Raw genomic sequence first — 8,901 nt, 5'->3', positions numbered from 1 at the left:
ACTTGTAATTTTGTAGATCATCTGGTCTTTTGTTGTTTATTATGGGGTTGATCTACTTTCATTGTTCTACATTCAAAATGAAATCCAGTAAAAGAAAATTACTCTTCTTTTTAAAAAATTTTATTTAATCACCGTGAGATAGTTATAAGATTTCATGTTTAGGTTACAATCACACAATGATCAAACACCCATCCCTCCGCCAGTGCACATTCCCCACCATCTATATCCCTGGTATAACCCCCCCCTTTCCCACCCTCCCTCTTCCTCCATGGCAGACATGATTCTCCATAATCTCTCTCTACTTTGGGTCATTATGGTTTGCAATACAGACCCTGAGAGGTTATCATGTTTGGTTCTTTATCTACTTTCTGCACACATCTCCCATCCTGACTGATTCCTCTAGCCATTTTTTTTCCTTAGTGATCCCTTCTCTATTCCAGCTGCCTTCTCCCCTTTGCTCATGAGGCAGGCTTCCAGCTATGGCCCAATCTATCTGTCCCATGTATCTACTGTCCTTAGGTGTCAGCCTCATGTTACGTGAAGCAAATTACTCTTTAAGATCTATTTTAATAGATAAAGTAGACAGACATATGTTTCAATATTCAACTAGATACTATGATAATGGAAAGTTATTCTTCCTAAGTCAAGAAATTTTGTGTCAACCAAACAACTTGTCTGGAAGTTACTTCATTAAATTATATGTGTAGTGTTTGGAAGAAATAAAGTGGTATGTTTAAGTCTTTAATTCAAGGTAAATACTAGCATGACTTTCATAAGTGCTTCTTGAAGGAACAATTTCAATTTCTAGATTTTGATGGTTGTTGTTGAATTGGGGATCATACTCAGCTGTGTTTAGGGCCTTCTCCTGTCTCTGGGTTCAGGGATCACTACCAATAGGGCTCAGGGGACCATGTGGGGTGCCAGTGATTCAACCCAGGTTGGCTGTGTGCAAAGCAGGAACCCTGCCCACTGTCCTATATCTTTGGTCCGACTATTTAAATGTCCAGTTGGCCCCTCATAAGGTGAATTTTCTGGGAGAAATAATGAATATTCTATATTTGGAAAATTGTGGGAACTGGTAAACATGAAGAAGAATTAGGGAAAAAATAGATTGTGGTGATGTTGAATCTCCATTAATTAAAGAGGCTTCCAGCTATGGAGTAATCTGTCTGTCCTGGGTATCTACTGTTTCTAGGTGTCAGCCTCATGTTATGTGAAGCAAATTACTCTTTAAGATGTATTTTAATAGATAAAGTAGACAGAAATATGTTGTCTATTTATTTGCCAAATTCTGATTGTGTGTTTTTGATGTGGGCAATGTTAGAATAAAACATTTTATTTTAATTATTTTTTTTTAATCAGGGGAGAGCACAGACACAGGTCTTCATTACCACAAATGATGCAGTTAAGCAGTGCACATATGGAGAAATTAGAGGCTTGCCACATTTGGAAAGCCACGGACAAGCTTCATCCTGAGAAAACCACCTTTGTGATTATGGTATCTCCTCTACCAGGTAAATAGAGAATAAAGTATTTTAATGATGGTTAGTGTGACAGTAGGTTACAGACTAAATTGTTTTGGTGCCCTCAAATTCTGTTTTTATTCATAAACATTTGATATGCTTGTTAAAATACAGTTTATTGGACTTCATTTTGCAGGCATTTTGATTTTGATTCATAAGTTTGGGTCTGGAGCGATAGCACAGCGGGTAGGGCGTTCACCTTACACGCGGCCAACATGGCCGACCCGAGTTCGATTCCTCCGCCCCTCTTGGAGAGCCCGGCAAGCTACCGAGAGTATTCGATATGCCAGACACAGTAACAACAAAATCTCCAATGGAGACGTTACCGGGCCTGCTCGAGCAAATCGACGATCAACGGGAGGGCCTTTACCTTTACCTTTTAAGTTTGGGTAGAATGGTATCAACACACTTTGAAAGGCGCTGAGTTACATAGTAGTTAAGTATGAAGATCAAAATAATAGAGGTCAACAGTTTTAATAATGGGAAGGAAGGAGCCATGTGACAGGTAGTTTATAATCAGAGTTGTTATAATATGCTGAATGACAGATGGTGAATGAGATTTCATAAGGTTTTGAGCAGCAGTGACTGAGGCTGTGGAGGCCTTATTTAGAATTTGAAGTTTACCTTTTTTGTCAGAAGATGGGTGAATAAAAACAGCAGTGATGTGAACTTTTGAAAATTTCTCAATTTTTCTTACAGAAAATATCCAATCAAATATTTCTGTCAATTCTGTGGGTTTAGAATTTCAGATGAGAAATGAGAAACATGTCTACTTTCCCTTTTCTATCACCTGTAATATAGCAGAGTGTAGTGTTTGCCAAAGTTGCTGAGTGCTATGGCTTCTGATATAAGAAGTCATGATGACATGATGGGATAAATGCATCTTTGGTGATGTATATTGGGTGAGTATAAAAGATCTAGAAAATAATCAGTAATAGGCATATAGATTAGTTGACAACTGCACGGCAGAGCAACTGCATAAATTGATAGAAACACAAATGAGAAGATGAATGAATTAAGATCGTGATTATTGGTAGAGAGGATATATAAATGAAAGCTCTGAGTTACTGGTATTCAATTAGAAGACAAATGGATCAACAAACGTGATTCACTTAAAGGGTACATGATATAAAGAATACTTTAGAAATTGATGATATGGTTACCTTATGTCAAAATTGCATTGAGTCTATTCATTAAAATTAAGATTTGAAATATGGAAGGCTAGTATTTCTGTTTGAGGACTTCAGATTATGCTTTCTTCCCCCATTTGGTCCTTATAAACTGTAAGATTTTCTATTTTCTCCTTTTTGGGACCTTATGTGGACACTGTAGTCCTTCTATGTAATGTTATTATTTTTAAACCTAAATAGTATTATGAGAGACACTAAGGTGTGTCATTCTGCTCTGCTCACAGTGGTTCATTAAACTCTTTACAAGTATCTCATGGGAGTGAAGCATGATGCTTCTGAGGGCATCTTAGGGCAAAGGGGGTTAGTTGGAATTTTCATCAGGGTTGGACACACCCAGTCACTGCTGTTAGAATAGGGACACTGAGGATTAAGTGTCATGTTGAGAAGATGCCTCCTTCCTGGCATCTCTGACTTTTGAAAAATGATCCAAGCACTTCCATGGATTGTTGTATGTTGAAGAGATGAGGGACAGCAGCCTTCCACAGGGAGATGTCAGCATTGAGGTCCTACCCTTGGGACTTTGTAGTGGAGACAGCAATTAACACTCTGCATGAGGCCCCTCGAGGGATTTGGGGGCACCTGTGAGCTTCCTTCCAGCACTTTCCCTCACAATCTAAACTAGTCCCAGGGGAACTCTAAACCCAACTTCCCAAGAAGTCTGGGGCACTATCTCTATGGTCCATCACAGGTTGAAGTTGGGAAACTCTTTGGAGATAAACAGAAACCCAGACTGAACTAGACATGGTTATTTGGTCCACAAATCAATGTTTGAGATCGCATTATAGAGGTACCAAGAATGTGGGTGCAAATGGAGAGCCACAGAGTGGAAGGAATTGAATTGATATGATTTGTGGGATGTTGGATCAGAGATATGAACCATGAGTGTTGAAATAATCTCACTCTAAATAGTATAGGAAATTAAAAAAAACTACGTTTTCTAGAGTGGAAGACTTAGTTACATGTCATTTCCCATGGGATACTCAATCCCAGACTTTACTATGGATGAGTGAAAAAGCATGAAATAAAGGAGAATTGGAGGGAAATAATCAATTGATGATTAAACATTGCAGTTCCTGTAGATGATTTCTATACTTTGGAGGAAATAAACAGGAAAAACCCATTTAGTTCAAATAATTCGATTTAGTGTTCTTGGCATAATAGGATTATGTTGATTTGCCTGGTAAATTGTAAATAACTATAAATTACTGTTTATTAATTATTTTCCTAAGAACCTATATGCATTTTTCTTCCAGAGTTAAACTTTCAGTCAAGTGGTTAGGTGCGTTGGTCAAATTAAGACACAGAATTTGAATTGAGCCTGGAAATGTGGACCCTTGCTCTCATTTGAAGGAACTCTTGAAGGGGCTATAAGAATTGTTTTGTTGAGACTTGCTTGATAGAGGAAATTATATTGTAAATGAATTCCTAATTAAACTATAGGAGATAAAAGATATAAAGGAGTAGACACTTACTAAATTAAATAATGATAAAGTATATCATCAAAGTTGATTTTAGCTGATTTTTATATTTCTACATAGAGATGAGATTGGTCTTGACAAATAGACTCAGTGTATATGAAAACTTGTGTAACAAAATCCAAATGTCACTGTCCTGTCACTGTCCTCCCGTTGTTCATCGAGTTGCTCGAGCGGGCCCAGTAACGTCTCCATTGGAGACTTTGTTGTTACTGTGTTTGGCATATCGAATACATCACGGGTGGCTTGCCAGGCTCTGCCGTGCAGGCAAGATACTCTCGGTAGCTTGCCGGGCTCTCCAAGAGGGGCGGAGGAATTGAACTCCTGTCGGCCATGTTGGCTGCGTGCAAGGCAAACGCCCTACCACTGTGCTATGGCTCCAGCCGTAAGCTCCATATCAGTTCAAAATCCAAATGTAAGGTTGATAACAAGAACCCAAGATAAAAAAAATAATTGCCCTCTCAGGATATAAAACCATCTTTGAAACATCACATTCTGAAGTGGCTTTGGATTAGGATGCCATAAATGTCCTTCACCATGATGGTTGCATTCAGTACATATAACTTCTAAGTATTCATCCACAAGTCAGGTAAGTTTTTCTCTAAAGAAAAGTGTCATTCTATTGACAACGGAATTGAGTAAAGATATGGTTCTGGTCTATCTTGATCACTATGAAAGAAAATACTTCTGTAAGCAACAGGGTTTACTTTTATGCACTTGACTTCCGGTTCATTACTTTTGTTTTTTAGTCAAGAGTGTATAGCTCCTTCAATAAGGAGACCAAAATGATTAAGATTCCATAGTGTTAAAGAAGATGATACACATAAACCCAGGAAAGAAAAAAAATTTTGCTTGTCATTGCTAAGCTGTAGGGCATCCATTCTCTTTATAATAAATGGGGGGAAAAAGATAATGGATTACTTACTAAGCATCTATGTGTTTCACATTGGATTTCGAGACTAATTCAATGTCTGTCTAGTCATACCCTATTCAAATTAGCACAAGTGTGTGAAGGTGATTCTTATTCTGGATGTAAATTTGGCCTTCTATAAAATGCATGTACTTTCTGGGTCTCTTCCGATCTTTTCCAAAAGTTGGGTGTTGGAAAAAGATAATTAATGAAGAACTCAGTAAATGTGTGAACTGTTGTTGATAGTTTAAAAATGTTGCATAATTGTAAATGCTTTCATGGGTTGAATACTTTTTTATTTCTGTTTTTCTTTTGGGCCACACTCTTCAAATACTCAGGGCTTATTTTCTCTGAGATCTCGCCTGGTGGAGTTTGGGGGACCACATAGGGTGCTAAAGATTGAACCCTGGGCAGCCACATGCAAGGCAAACACTCTACCCACTGTACTTAGTCGATAAATTTTACAATATATATTTGGATTTTTTTTTGGTTTTGGGTCGCACCCAGTTCAGGGACTATTCTACACTCAGGGATCACTCCTGGTGGCATTCAAGGGACCATATGGGATGATGAGGATCAAAACCAAGTCAGCTGTGTGCAAGGCAAGCACCTTACTTACTGTAAGGTGCTTCCATCTTTCCAGACTCTTATGGGTTGAATATTACAATGTGCCAATGAATGTGGAAAAGATATTGGTAACTAAGTGTTAAAACTTGAATGCTTGATTCCTCCCAAAGAAATTCAAGCTTTCCGTAGAAAATGAAAGTTATTTATTTGTTTTTATTTTGTAGAAAATGAAACTTATTTATTTGTTTTTATTTTGAGGCTACGCCTGGCAGTGTTCAGGGCTTATTCCCTGCTCTGCACTCAAGGATCATTCCTGGTATTCTTGGGGTACCATTTGTGGTGCTGGTGGTTGAACCAGGGTCAACTACATGCAAGGCAAGATGCTTACCTGCTGTACTATCTCTCTGGCCTACAAAACCAACAAGCTTTTTTTTTTTTTTTAAATTGTGTTCCATAGGGGCTGGAGTGATAGCACAGCGGCAGGGCGTTTGCCTTGCGCGCAGCCAGCCTGCTAAGCCAGGATCGATTCTTCTGCCCCTCTCTGTGAGCCCGGTAAGCTACCGAGAGTATCTCGCCCCTGCAGCAAAGCCTGGCAAGCTACCCATCTTGTATTCAATATGCCAAACACAGTAACAACAAGTCTCAAAAATGGAGATGTTACTGAGCCCACTCGAGCAAATTGATGAACAATGGGAGGACAGTGTGGTCCATAGAGCAGTAATGGAAACTAAATGTAATTAAAGAAAAAAAAGGCATTTAGAAGCAGGAATGACACTATAGTGCTCTGGATAGAATTCTTGCCTTGCACGTGGCTGACCTGGATTCAATACCCAGCATCACATATGGTCCTTTGAGCACTGTTAGGAGTAATTCCTGAATGCAGAGCAGGAGTAACCCTGAGCACCACCGGATATTTCCCCCAAACCAAATAAATAGATAATTTTAAAGGAAAAAAACTCATTTAAGCATTAATAAAAAAACATAAGTACTTATCCTGTTTGTGCTTTCCAAAATTTGAAAGATTATGTCAAGGTCTTTTTTTTAAGTCTGTGGTATTCGTGTCACTCATCTTTTTTTCTACTTGAGCAGTGTCCCATAATTCTTCAAGACCATGTTGATAATACAGAGTAAGAATATGGGGAAGATGTGAAAGGGTAAGAGACCCTTGTGTGGAGAAGTCATTTCATCCTTGGTGAGATAGATGTGCCTTCCTCCAGGACCACAGCAGAGCTCCATCTGGGAAAGCCACTGCTCAGAGTTTAAATAAATTCTAACAGCTTAGTTGGAAATTCTTGATTTTGGTGACTCTAAAATAAACGATGTTTATAAACATCACTTAAAATTGCTATCTGGGAACTTATTTTTTGGTAGTGGGTGCCACACCTGGTGGTGCTCAGCACTTTCTCTGGCTCTGTGCTCAGTGATCACTCTTGGCAGGGCTCAGGGGACCATATGTAGTGTTAGGAGTTGAATCTGGTCAGGCAGTGTGCAACCAAGTGCCATACAATATATGGCATTATACTATACATCTCATTATGATGAAAGAGAAATCGAGAAGTTCTACATGGAGCTAGAGAAGTTCTATAAAGAAGACCACACCTTCTACAAGATCATTGTGGGTGATTTTAATGCCAAGATAGGACCGAGAAGATCAGCTGAAGAACTTCACATCGGAACCCATGGCCTAGAATGGAACGAACAGGGTGAGAGACTGTCTGAGTTCATCATGTCGACCAAGACCATTCATGGTAACTCACAGTTCCAGAAGGCAGAATCTAAACGATGGACATGGGAGTCTCCCGGTGGACGATTCCACAACGAAATAGACCACATCATATTCAATCGATGGTTTTGCCTGACTGATGTCGCTGTTGTCCCAAAATTTCGAACGGGATCGGACCACCGTCTCCTTCGTGCAAAATTCTACTTCACAGAGCGGGGAGAAAGGGCTGCAAAGTTCAAAAAGAGAACTCCCAGAACGACCACCAACTGGGAACTCTTTGGTATTATTGCGGCAACATGGGAAGATGCCATTGTTGACAACATTGACGAGGAATACGATCGACTGGTTCAGCACCTCCATGAATGTGCGAGGAACGCCAAGAGAGAGATAGCCACAAAAAGTCGCCTATCTTCGAAAACTCTTGAGCTAATTCGCCAGCGTGGTTTGGCGCATGCCTCAGGCAACCGCAAGCTAACGTCCGAGCTTGCAAAGCAGTGCAGAGATGCGATCAAGGAAGACCTCAAAGAGAGAAGAGCAGAAGTACTGGTAGATGCGGCAGAAGCCGGGAAAAGTATTCGTAACGCCCGCCTGTCCTTTGCCAACTATAAGACCAAGATGACTGCCCTCCGACGTCCTGATGGATCCATCACATCCTCCAGAATGGCAATGGAGAAGATTATCCATGACTTCTACTCAAATCTCTTCGATAGCCATGTCCACTTGCCGACATACCAAATTCCACAGGATGGGTATGTCGTTCCCAACGTTCTCCCTTCCGAAATCCGACACGCCATTTCGTCAGTAAAGAAGCAAACAGCACCCGGCCCAGACAAGGTCAGACCTGAACACCTGAAGAACCTGCCGTCAGTACTCATCAATACACTGGCTCGGCTCTTCACTCGCTACCTGTCTGAATGCAAGGTTCCATCTCAATGGAAAACCAGCAGGACCTTACTACTGTTCAAGAAGGGAGACATCCATGACATTGGCAACTATCGCCCAATCTGCCTATTGTCTGTCATCTACAAGTTGTTCACTCGAGTCATCCTGAATAGGATTGGCAGAACACTAGATGAAGGACAACCATGTGAGCAAGCAGGGTTCCGCAAAGGATTCAGCACCATCGACCATATCCACACGATAACCAAACTCATTGAGGTTTCTCGGGAGTTCAAGATGCCGCTCTGCTTAACGTTCATTGATTTAAAGAAGGCCTTTGATTCTGTTGAGACGGAAGTGGTCATTGAAGCCCTAGCCAATCAGGGCATTCAAGCCCAATACATCAGGATCCTCCGTGAGCTGTATTGCGGATTCACTACCAGGATCTCACCATTCTACAAAGAAGTGATCGTTGATGTCAAGAGAGGGGTGCGGCAGGGTGATACCATCTCACCAAAACTCTTCAGTGCCACCCTCGAGAACATCATGCGACGACTGGAATGGGAAGGAATGGGAGTGAATATAGATGGTCGGCAACTACACCACCTCCGCTTTGCTGATGACATTGTTTTAA

The sequence above is a fragment of the Sorex fumeus genome, unplaced genomic scaffold (genome assembly GCF_029834395.1).
Source record: "Sorex fumeus unplaced genomic scaffold, SorFum_2.1 ptg000048l, whole genome shotgun sequence".
Classification (NCBI taxonomy): domain Eukaryota; kingdom Metazoa; phylum Chordata; class Mammalia; order Eulipotyphla; family Soricidae; genus Sorex; species Sorex fumeus.
Note: the sequence above shows the minus strand (reverse complement) of the source record.